This window comes from Cupressus sempervirens, chromosome 2, assembly GCF_028749045.1.
Source record: "Cupressus sempervirens isolate cs-2001-9-10 chromosome 2, ASM2874904v1, whole genome shotgun sequence".
NCBI classification, from domain to species: Eukaryota; Viridiplantae; Streptophyta; class Pinopsida; order Cupressales; family Cupressaceae; genus Cupressus; species Cupressus sempervirens.
In genome coordinates, this window is record NC_143119.1 from 387,694,279 (window position 1) to 387,707,296 (window position 13,018).

Here is a 13,018-nt window from a genome sequence, read left to right on the forward strand (position 1 = left end):
TGCCATTAAATCCCTTTATCTTAATTAAAAATATTTAATTAAGGAATCCCTCCCAAAAATGTTTAAATCTTATTTAAACATTATTTCCTTATTTATTAATTATTTAATTAATAAATTGACCAAAAATCCCAAAATAAATTATTTATTTATTTTTTGTCCAAAACTTGGCCAATTTCCTTAAGACCACTAACCTCTTCCAAAATCTTCTAATCCTTCTTTAATTTCGATTAAAGGCTAATCCCATCATTTCCTACCCCTAATCCCAACTCAAAATATTTAATTAAGATTAAATATTAATCTTCATGTTTATTAAAAATATTTTAATAAATATCTCCTCAACCCAAACCCTTGAAATAAATAAAACTTTATTTATTTCCTAAAAACCTTATTTATCCTCATCCTAGGAAGTTCTAGTGTAATGCCCCGCTCGAAGATCCTTGGAACAAGGATGAAAAACAAGCCAGAATTTTTTTTTTTTTTCCAAGTGTAAGTGCACAAGACAACAACATACACAGATCATACAGATCACAACGGAAGACATAACGACCATCCTGACACCCAACAAATCTCCAAATGTCACCACTAACCAAAACACAAACAAGAAAACATAAGAGATCGACCAAGCTAAAAGATCAAAACAAACTCCTGAAAAATGGCTAAGTTTGAATTCTGAAGCCTTGAAATTCCCTAGAATCTTAATCTTAGCCCGTAGAGATATGAAACCCATCTCAAATGAATCGTCACATATATTAAAATATATCTTAAGCTAGGAATGCAGGGCAGGATGCACAGTTTACCCAGTCCTCGGGAAAGGGTCAAGCCCTATCAGAATCGACTCAGGGTGGTAAACGTAATGGCCCTTAGCAGAAGTTTTGGGTAAGGGAGGTGGTCAGTCTTCTGGCTTATTTTTCATCCTTATTACAAGGATCTCCAGACGGGGCATTACATCTAGACTCTTCTAGAAAGCCTTCATCCTCATCCAAAGCCTAGACTCTTCTAGAAGATGTCAATCCTTATCTTTAATCCTAATCCTAATCCCCTCCTAACCTTGTCACTTTCCCTAAACATGGGTTAAGACTTGCTAACCCAAGTCAAAGTTAACAAATATCTCCTCCTTCACCCACCCTCATTAAATGCCATCCACTTTCCCATCTCTAACATCCCTAATCTAATCCTAAGCCATCTCTAATCCTACCCTTAATCATTTGCACAATCCTAAACAAGCTTAAGACTTTCCTAAGCCAAGCCAAAGTCTATCCCCTCAAAATATCCCAACCATAAAACCTTATGAAGCCCACAAAGCCTTAAATGACTCTTACAAGCCCATTCATTGCTCTTACAAGTCATTATGATGTTCTTTATGAGCTTTGAGCCTCCTTTGTTGACCCCTGAACCCCTCTTTCTCTAACCAATGACCCTATGACATGTGTCACTCCCTGATTGGTTGTAAGGAAGCACAATCCATGTGCTCTCCTCTCATTCAATCTAATTCTTCCATAAGCTTTCTCCCATCCTTGCATCCTAGCCCTTGGTCCCTCAAGCCCTTTGCCTATTTAAGGAATCCTCTCCCAAGCCATTTTAACACAATCTAGAAAGTAAAGCCATAATGCCATTTTGAGAAGCCATTTTTACATCAAATCCATTCACCAAAATCTATCAAAAATCCTCCATTGAAGCCCATTTGAACATTTGAGCATACATACATAATCAAGCCATCTTAGCTATTAGACACACCTCTACATCAAGTGATCATCCTCATTGAGAGAGCCTATCCATGGCTCATATTCTTATTTGAGGACTTCACTTTTTCTCTCATGAAGTTATGTTAAATTAGTATGCAAATGCTTTTTGATTGTTTTAATTTAGTGTTTCTAACATACTAAAGTAGCATATACAACTCCTACCAAAGTGGGGGCTAAATGTATCATCTTATAATGGGCCTTTTCCATAATTCCTCTTTGGAACCATGGATGGACCTATGCTTAACGTCTCTTTCTCTCTTCTCCTCTTCAATTGTATTCTTCATCATAATCTCTCTCCTTCCTACATGGTCTTCTAAGTGTTTCTTTTCTACCCTTTTGACCATATTAGTCTATTATCTCGTAATTCACTTGTACCATCTACTAGACCTTTTGTAGCTCTGGCTATCCAAACCTTTGGGACCAGGTCGACCTGGAGTGGAATAGGAAAACTTGGAATAGACTAGGTCAATACAAGTCAAACTATTCTAGGACTAGGTCAACCTAAGTCCACCTAGTCCATGGTAGTTGCGAGTTTCGAGGCCCAAAAGTCCATGGGTTTACCAATTAGCTATTTTTGCTTCCTCACTTGCTTGAGCTTTTTTCCTATACAAAAAAATATATATAAGGAACTTAGGTGCTTTATTTTCATATGTCATCTCATTCATGACATCTCATCCTCAAAGCATTCAAGGTAAGGAGTTCAAGCATTCAAGCAAGAAAGTGAAGTTTCTTCATGAATTCAAGAATTCTTTGTGGGCATTACCTCTTCAAAATCTAGCTTACTTTTTTCCATCAAAGGAGGAGATATATATTGATGTACATTTTCATCCATGGCACCATGATGTGGTTATGGTAGACCCATTATAATTGTGGAGATATCCTACATCCTTCATACCAAATTCAAGATCTACAACATACAACAAAGAAAAATCCTTATTAACAAGTGTTTTCTTACAAAATAAGGTGAATATTTTCTTTGATACCAATTTTTGACAATTTAGATAAAATAATCATTTGATTTTTCCATTTATGGAAATATAACAACTATGTAAAGAGAGTTGATCTTGAAGATGCAATTATGACAGTTACACTTCAAAAATTGTCAAAGTATCATATAATTTATCTAACATAACAGATAGAGCTTTGGTTAGTGACATTTACTGAGGCATAGTGGAAATGTATAGAATTAGATATGGCTACCTAATTTCATGATGATAATGCATGCGAGTGTGTAAGTTGGTACAGTTAGAATGGAAGAAGATATAACAATTTTACAAGTTATAGCAGAGAACAAGTGATAATTACAGATTAAGGAATTATTTTATTTACAAAGTAATTACTTAACTAATTAGGGATGACATCCTATATGTTAATCCTAAGTCAACATTTTGTAATAATATATTTAGTAAAGCATGTGAAATCTTGAATGTTGGCTAGATAGTATTTTGCAAATTGTAAAGGTATATAAGAATATTTCAATATGTGAAGTTTAGTGTGCTTCCAAGGAAGACTATGTGAACTTTATATGATGAAAATTCTATTGTATGATCATAGGTATGTAATTTTATGAATAAAGTGAGAATTATATTAGATATTGAAGATATCAGCACTAAGAGGTTTTTGTACGTATCTCTTTGTATCAAGGAATTACATTGTATATTGCATGTTTGGGCAGTGAGCTCTTCTTACATACATTTTTGTATTTGTACATAACAACTCCTAATAGGATTGAGGTTTCTAACAAGGAATGAGACACTATATACATGTAATAGACTTTTAACAATGTCAATATCTTTAACCAAATATTTTTTATTAGTGGATCATTTTGTGGGTACCATCCCCACCAGGGTTTTCCCTTGTGGTGATGTAGAGCCTAATTATAAATTGAGGTTTATTCAATATAATTTCCCCCTAGATTATTTCTATAGGGGTTTGGAGCCAGTACCCCCAAGACAGGCTCAAGGGACAATGCCCCTTGCAGAGTCCTAGGATAGTACCCCAAGTGCACTCTTTGTCACAGTATAGGGTGGGATTGAGGGGAAATTTTTTCACAAGGATTTTAGAGGGCAACACCTCTGAAGCATAAAAAAATGGCCTTATTAACATAAAGGCATCAACTATTATTTTTCTATTGGACTACTTATTCTCGCCCTTATTTTGTAAGCAATAAAAGCTTGTATAAAACGGGTTAGGGTTAGGGCTTTCAATATGGATGATCATATTTTAGCTTCTTGCAACAGTATTGAGCTACAAGGGATTGTGTATTGTAACCACTGGATAATAATAATATTGGACTTTTTGTTGGTGGACATAGCCTAGGGATTGGGTGAACTACATTACGTCTTTGTGTCTTGTGTTCTCTTTTGTGCAATCTATTATTACTTTTTATTGGTTATATTGGCACGTAATTGGTATTTCTATCAATGGTTAATCCTAACATTCCTAGTTAACAAAATATGGTGTTATGAGTTCTCTTATTGCATGGTCATGTTTATTGTTCAGCATAATTAGTTTTCTTTCATATATAATTTATAAGGCAATTAATAATATCCAACTTTTGCTAAAGTTTGTAGAATACTGAACCATACACCCCCCCCCCCCCCCCCCCCCAATTATTATTCCCTAATTATAAAAATTTCTAGTAGAGCATAGTTACTTAGATGAGGCTTAACAACTTGAGTAAGATCCCTATAGATATGCAACAATTACAGAAAAACCTAGATGAAGCCCTTGAGTTGATTGACATCCTCATTGAAGAAAGGGATAACCTAAAAGAAATATATGAAGATGAAAAAGACAACATTAGTAAGCTAAAAGAAAAGATTAATCATCTCAAATTCAAAAAGGAACCTAAAGATCAAAATAAGGATAGCAATGAAGTTTTAAGATTGAAGAAAGAAAATGAGACCCTAAAACATGAATTGCACATAACTATACTATGTTGGATACAATTGTCTTATTGTGTGTTGTCTTTGATGTTACACAAATGTTGTATTAGTTGTTAGTTAGTGCTTATTGAGCTCACTTGGTCAACAAGACAATTTTCCTTGTCTACCGAGCATTCTTGAAGACTACTCTATGAAGATAGTGTCTATCGAGCTCACTCATGCATCGAAAGAATTTAGGAAAGAAACAATGTTAACTGAGTTCTCATGGTTAGCAAAGGAAAGTTGGACAGAGTTAGCATTCATTGAGTTCATTCATTTTCCAAAGATATCTTTTTAAGTTTATAGTGTTAACCAAGCTTCTATTGGTTAACACAAGGAATCGTCTATGAACTAGTATTTACCAAGTAGGGTCAGCTAATGAAGGATTTTGTTGTTTTGGCATAAGAAACTTAATAATTTCAAGTATTGTTTCTAGCCGACTGTGGTGATGATTATTGGTTATTGTAATTTTTAATTGAGCTAACTTGACAATCTAGATGGTATAAATGAAAGGTTAAGTTGAGATTTTTAGTGTGTGTGCAAGTGTGTTGATTGGATTGAGAATGAAAGAGTGAGAGAAAACTGGAAGGATAAGTAGGTATCCTTGTGGAGCACAAAAGTTTTATTTGATCAAGAAGGATCAAGTATGAAGTAGAATAGAGATCTGTAATTAGCAATTCAATTGCATCACAATTAGGTCATTTCATTGTTACTCTCTAACCATTATAGCAGTGATCTAAATCTCTTAATAGAGTTGGTTTAATAGCCAATTGTAAATCCTCTAACCAGATGACAGTTCTATTGAATTTTTTTAAGACCTCTTTCAAGGCCACTCCTTATAGGGTGATTAAATCCTCTAACAAGGTCACAACTAATAGTGTGTTTTGTAACCTTTAACTGAGTTGGCTCCTAATTGGGCTCACTTCAAAAGAGTGAAAATAGTAACTAGTTACATTGGTGGTTTTTCCCATATTGGTTTTCCACATTAAATCCTAGTGTCTCATGTGTTCATGTTATTTTTCTTATACTTGCAAATTAATTACTATGAATATTTTAAGATCAGTTAAAAGTAAATCACACTCTACCGAGTTATAGCATTTTTGTGTATTTACTAAATAACAGCAAAAATCATTTTTATGGTTGACATCTAAGGGATCTGGAATTTATTTTAGTGGTAAGTGATTCACCCCCACCCCCCTGCCCCCCTTAGCTACTCCTATATTTCCAACAATTGGTATCAGAGCTTTTGGTGCTTGCAGGAAGGTTTCAAGGACCTAAGCTAAAGATCAAGATGTCTTACAAGAGAGAGATTCCAAAGCTAAATAGAGATAACTTTTCAGCATGGCAGGGACTCATAAGCCTTCATCTTGCCTCCATTATTGATTTCAGCTTGAAATACCTTGATGAAGAATACACGACTCCCACTAGTACATTATCTGTTGGAGATATTGTTGAGAAAAAGAACCATAACACCATGATGATTAATATTGGATTTACTCTTAGCTATGATGAATTTGATGATATCAAGGACTGCAAAACTATTTTTGGTATGTGGAACAAGCTAAAAGACATTTATGGTGGTTATGAAAATGTGAGGAGAGCCAACGCAAAAAGCATTAGAGGACAATTTGATCAAATTAGAATGAAAGAAGATGAAAATGTTGCCAAATATGTGGAAAGAATCAAAGCTAGTGTTAGTGCAATCAGAGCGTCTAGTGGAGAAATCAAGGAAGAAACTATTGTAAGTAAAGTTCTCATAATATTGCTTCCTATCTATGTAATTAGAGTATCTTCTATTCAAGAAAAGAGGTGTGATCCAAATCACAAGATAACTTTGGATATCTTAGTAGGAAGATTGACAATTTTTGAGCTAGACAACTATGACAATTATGTTCCAGCTTCCAAGAATATTGAATCTACATTTGAAGCCAAACTTTCACTCAAAGAGAAAGGAAACAAAATAAAGGACATTAAGTCAAAAAGTGAAGAGGAATTAGAGGAAAGTTCTGATAGTGGTTTTGAAGTTGTTGAAGCTTTACTTCCAAGGAAATATTCTAGAGGCAAAGGAAAATAAAAAGGTAAATTTCCCCTAATCTATTTTTCATGTGAAGAAATTGGTCATATTTCTACTAGGTGCCCAAACAAAGAAAGAAAGGATGAGAAGAAAAGTCACAAGTGCAATGACAACAAGGATTTGAGAAATCATAAATCATTCAAGGACAAAGGTAAGAAGAATTTTTTTATGGCTAAAGATTCTAATAACAGTGAAGATGAGATAGTATACATTGTTGTGAAAGATGAATCCAATGAAGAAGAACATAAGATGACACTTATATCTCATGTCATTAAAAATGACACGTGGATCATAGATAGTGGATGTTCACATCATATTACTGGAGAGAGAAATTTTGAATGCTTTGAAGACTATGATGGTGGTACTATATGGTTTGGAAATAATGAACCTTGTTGCATAAAAGGGAAAGGCCGAATCTCATTAACTAAAGAACTTGTATGTGGTTGTGCCTATTGGATTGAAGGACTAAAACATAATCTATTCAGTGTGGCATAGCTGATCAACATTGGATTCAAGGTAGAATGTATGCATGGAAAGGAAAGATTGCTGGATGATAAGGGAAATCTGATTGGATTAGGCAAACAAATAAGAAGTAACCTATTTTATCTTGATTTTGGTGATTGTTCGTGTTTTATTGTTCAAATGGAAGAAAGTTGGTTATGGCATAAAAGATTATGTCATGTAAACTTTGATAATATGGTCAAGATAAGAAAATTTAGAAAGGTAAGAGGTATTCCTAGTTTGAAGAAACCAATAGTTGGTTTATGCAAAAATTGTCAGATTAGAAAAATGGGAAAGACTAGTTTTAAAAGAAAAAACTATCAATCTAAAGATGTCTTGGAAAGTGTGCATACTAACTTATGTGGACCCATTGGAATAGAAAGCTATAGTGGAGAAAAAAAATTATTTTTTTTGTTGATGACTATTCTAGAATAATTGTTGTTATGTATCTTAGAGAAAAGTCAGAAGCATTTGAGAAATTCAAATGGCATCTAGCAAGAATAGAAAAGGAAATAGGGAAAAGATTGAAATGCTTAAGATCAGACAGAGGTGGTGAATTCATCTCCAATGAATTCAATAATTTTGCAGTGAAAGAGGAATCAAAAGACAGGTATCAGCCCTTGGTACTCGTGAGCAGAATGGAATAGCTAAAAGAAGAAATAGATCTTTCATGCATTATGCAAGGACTCTAATGATTGAAAAGAATGTTGCTATCAAATACTAGAAGGAAGCCATCAGCATTGCAGTTCATACTTTGAACAAAGTATGGTTGAAGAAGGACTCATATAAAACTCCCTATGAATTATGGTATGGGTATAAACCCACTGTAAGTTACCTAAAGGTATTTGGAAGTAAATGTTATATCTTGAAAGAATCCATAAAAGGCAAGTTTGGTATGAAAGGTGATGAAGGTATATTCTTAGGATATTCTTGCAAAAGTAAGGCATATAGATGTTTGAATTTGTCTGCTCATAAAATTAAAAAAAGTGCACATGTGAGAATAGATGAGTTTGCAGAAAGAACTAAAGAAGAATGTAGAAAGTAACCAAAAGATTACAAAAGATTCATTTACTTCAAACCTGATACATTGCCAGACACATCTATTAGTAAGGAGACTTCAACTCTTGATTCTTCATCAATTACTAAATTGCAAGAAGTTCAAACTGAGTCACAAGGACCCGAGTCACATTCTAAAACTACCAAGTTAATGCCTATTGAGTCTAAACAACCAAAGCCAAAATTTGAGATTCAAAATGAAAATAGTAAAATTCATTCAAAATGAAAAGAACTTGTATTGGCCAAGTATGTTAGAAGGCATCATGCACCTGATCTGATTATTGGAGATAAATTAGAAGGTACTATGACAAGAAGTAAGCTAAAAGGTACATGTTTACTTTTTGATTTTGAACTTAGAAGTGTTAAGGATGCATTGGAAAATGAAAGTTGGATTGAAGCTATGAATGAGGAAATAGAACAAATAGATAAGAACAAAACTTGGACCCTTATTCCTAGGCTTAAAGACAAAAATGTGATTGAAATAAAAGGGGTATTCAAAAATAAGCTAAATGAAGATTGACAAGTATCAAGAAACAAAGCAAGACTGGTGTGTAAAGGATATTCTCAAGAAGAAGGAATTGATTATGGTGAGACTTTTTCTCGTGTTGCAAGATTAGAAGGTGTTAGGACTCTACTTGCATATGATATTCACATAGGATTTAAAGTATATCAGATGGATGTTAAATCTGCATTTTTCAATGGTATACTAGATGAAGAAGTCTACATTGAACAACTAGAAGGTTTTGTTCACCCAAACAAAAAAGAAATGGTCTACAGATTACACAAAGCACTGTATGGTCTAAAACAAGCTCCTAGAGCATGGTATGAAAGGTTACACAACTACCATATATAGATTGATTTTCCAAGAACTAATGATAACAGTAGTTTGTAGATCAAGGAAGGACCAGATAACAAGATTGTATTGACAGATTTATTTGTGAACAACACTCTATTTAGAGGGAATGATAATCATTGCAAAGAATTTTCAGAACAAATGAACAAAGAGTTTGAAATGTCCATGTTTGGTGAGATAAAAAAAATTGTTGGTCTGTAGATACAGCAAAGCAAGAATGGTATCTACATTACTCAATCTAAGTATATCAAAGAGATCCTCAAGAAATTTGGAATGGAAGATTATAAACCAGTTGGAACCCCCATGTGTACTAGACTAAAGCTTACCAAAGATGATGATTCAAAAGAGGTAGATCAAAAGTTATATAGATCAATGATTGGAAAATTATAGTAGGTAGTTCGTACAAGGTCTAATATTGCTTTAGCAAATGGGATAGTGGCAAGATTCTCAGCTATACCCAGAGAAAATCGTATGATGGCAATCAAAAGAATTTTGAAATATCTAAAAGGTACTGAAGATTATGGTCTATGGTACAAACTTGGAGGAAACTTAGACCTAAAAGTATTCACTAATACTGATTAGGCAAGAAATCTTGAGGACAGAAAGAGTACAAGTGGTGGAGCATTCTTTCTTGGTAAAAGATTGGTATCTTGGACAAGCAAGAAGAAAAACTGCACATCCCAATCTACAATAGAAGCAGAATATGTTGCATTAGTAGTGAATTGTTCTAATATTGTTTGGTTTAAACAATTGTTGGAAGACATGAAGGTTGAGATCAAAGAACCATTTTTCATTTCTTGTGATAAGACTAGCACAATTAACATATCAAAGAACCCAGTGATGCACTCCAAAACTAAGCACATTGCTATAAAATATCATTTTGTTAGAGAATTGGTGTAGGATAAAGAAATCATATTGGAATATGTTCACACAAAAGAACAAATTTCAGACATATTCACCAAGCAACTACCTAAGGATACATTCCTGTATCTAAGAGGAAAGCTAGGGGTCATTCCCCTATCTAAAGCTTAGTAAATAAAGTTTTAGTGATGCATCAACAGGAACCAAGTTGAAGTTCAATCAATTGATGCAACATAGTCAAAGATAATATTGCATATGAATCAGTTTTAAAGGTACATTGATACTAATTTGGTATGTGTTGTCTTTGGCATGTGTTGACAAAGAGGGAGAAGATTACTGTCATATCTTTCTAAAATTTGTTAGAAGTAATGTAATTCCTTCACAAAGGGAGATTACTGCATCAAAGAGGAGAAGTTTTTTGTAAAAATCTAAGAGGAAGAAACTTTCTATTAGAGAAAGTCTTGTTTTCAAATTTCATTGTGCTATGACATGTGTTGCCATCAATGCCAAATACGGAGATTGTTGGATATAATCGCCTAATTGTGTGTTGTATTTGATGTTACACAAATGTCATATCAGTTCTCAATCAGTGCTTACAGAGCTCACTTGGTTATCAAGATAGTTTTCCTTGTCTACCAAGCATTCCTAAAGATTATTCTGTGAAGATAGTGTCTACTAAGCTCACTCAAGCATCAAAAGAATTTAGGTAGGAATCAATGTTAACCGAGTTCTCATGGTTAGCAATGGAAAGTTGGATAAAGTCAGCATTCATTGAGTTCACTCAGTTGCCAAAGGATATCTTTGTAAGTTTTTAGTGTTAACCAAGCTTCTGTTGGTTAACACAAGGAATCATCTCAAAACTAGTATTTACTGAGCAAGGTTGGCCAATGAAGGATTTTGATGTTTTGGCATAAGAAGCTTAATTATTTCAAGTGTTGTTTCTAGCTGACTGTGGTGATGATTATTGGTTATTATAACTTCTAATTGAGCAGACTTGATAATCTAGATGGTATAAATTAAAGGTTAAGTTGAGATTTTTAGTGTGTGTGCAAGTGTGTTGATTAGATTGAGAAAGAAAGAGTGAGAGCAAACTGGAAGGATAAGTTGGTATCCTTGTGGAGCAGAAAAGTGTTATTCGATCAAGAAGGATCAAGTATGAAGCAGAATAGAGATCTGTAATTAGCAATTTAGTTGCATCACAATCAGGTCATTTCATTGTTACTCTCTAACCATTGTAGCAATGATCTAAATCTCTTAAAAGAGTTGGTTTAATAGCTAGTTCTAAATCCTCTAACAAGGTGACAGTTCCATTGAATTATTTTAAGACCTCTTGTAACGCCACTCCTTATAGGGTGATTAAATCCTCTAACAAGGTCACACCTAACAGTGTGTTTTTTAACCTTTAACCGAGTTGGCTCCTAATAGGGCTCACTTCAGAAGAGTGAAAACAGCAACTAGTTACATTGTTTGTTTTTCCCATTATGGGTTTCCATGTTAAATTCTAGTGTCTCATGTGTTCATGTTATTTCTCTTATGATTGCAAATTAATTAGTGTGAATATTTTAAGAGTAGTTAAAAGTAAATCACACTCTGCATTTACTAAGTTACAGCATTTTTGTGTATTTATTGAATCACATTAGAAATTATTTTTATGGTTGATATCTAAGGGATCTAGGATTTATTTTAGTGGTAACTGATTCACCCACCACCCCCCCCCCCCACCAGTTACTCCTTATATATTTCCAACAAACTTAAGTTAAGTTTAAAGAAAGATGATAGAAACATTGAATCAGATCTAAAATTTGAAAATACAAATCTAAGATCCCATCTTATGAAAGTCACATTTGAACAAGAATCCACCAAGTTAGAGTATGTAGAACTTGAGAATTACAATACTATTGTGAAAGTAGAGTTAACCTAGACCAAGCAACAACTAGAAAATTTATATTCCAGTAGTGAGAAAATTGATGACCAATTATATTTTTAGAGACCTTCCTATGATAAGACTGGTCTTGGATATTTTATTGGAGAAAAATCAGCCATGAAATCTAAAACTAGAAAGAAATCTAATTATGAAATTCATTAGCCTACACAAGAGAAAGAAGAATTGAATAAAATTGAGCCAAATCAATCAAATAATTCATCTAAGAAAATTGAACAAGTTGACCAACCTAAACAAATTGATGAGCCTAAGCAACCTGAGCAGACTAAATCACCCAACGAACTAAGGTATGAATTTTAAGGTAGATGTTATGTGTGTAATAAAATTGGTCACATGAAAAGGGAATGCACATGTTATTGAATTTTATTGTTATAATTGTCATAGTTTTGGTCATAGAGTAGCTAATTACAAGAAACCTAAATTTGAAAGTAATAGTAGCAATAGTAGAAAGTTTAGAGGTACTACCTAACAAGAAAAAGAAGGAGATCTAATGAAGTAGATGACTACATTGTGTGTTACAAATGTAACAAATTTGGACACATTGCTAGAAATTACAAAGAACCTATTAACTATACTAGACAAAGCTACAACAAATAATCCACCAGTATGTTAGTAATGTGATAACTTTGGCCATATACAAATATTTTTCAGAATGGATATGAAGAACCTTGTAGAATGGATATGACAAACATCAACAGGAACCCAAATTTTGGAAGGAACACCAACAAAGATGTCATAAGGAATGATAGCAACAATAATAGTCAAAAATATTAGTTGGAATAACATATAGAAGAATTCAAAGAGGTATTTTTCAATGCCAAAGATCCATCTAGTTCACTTATAGTATTAGAAGAACAGTCATTTGTTGCACCTAAAGGAAGACTAAAGTCAGCAATTGTATGTGATTCATACTATTTGAATTAAGAACTTTTATTTTAAAGACCGAGTATCAAAAAGATGAAACTAATGCTAGAGAATGAATAAATGGTTACAAAGTTAGTATGAGGTAGAATGATATATTGAATCCATGGTTAAGTTTATAGATGATTTGGAGATTGCATG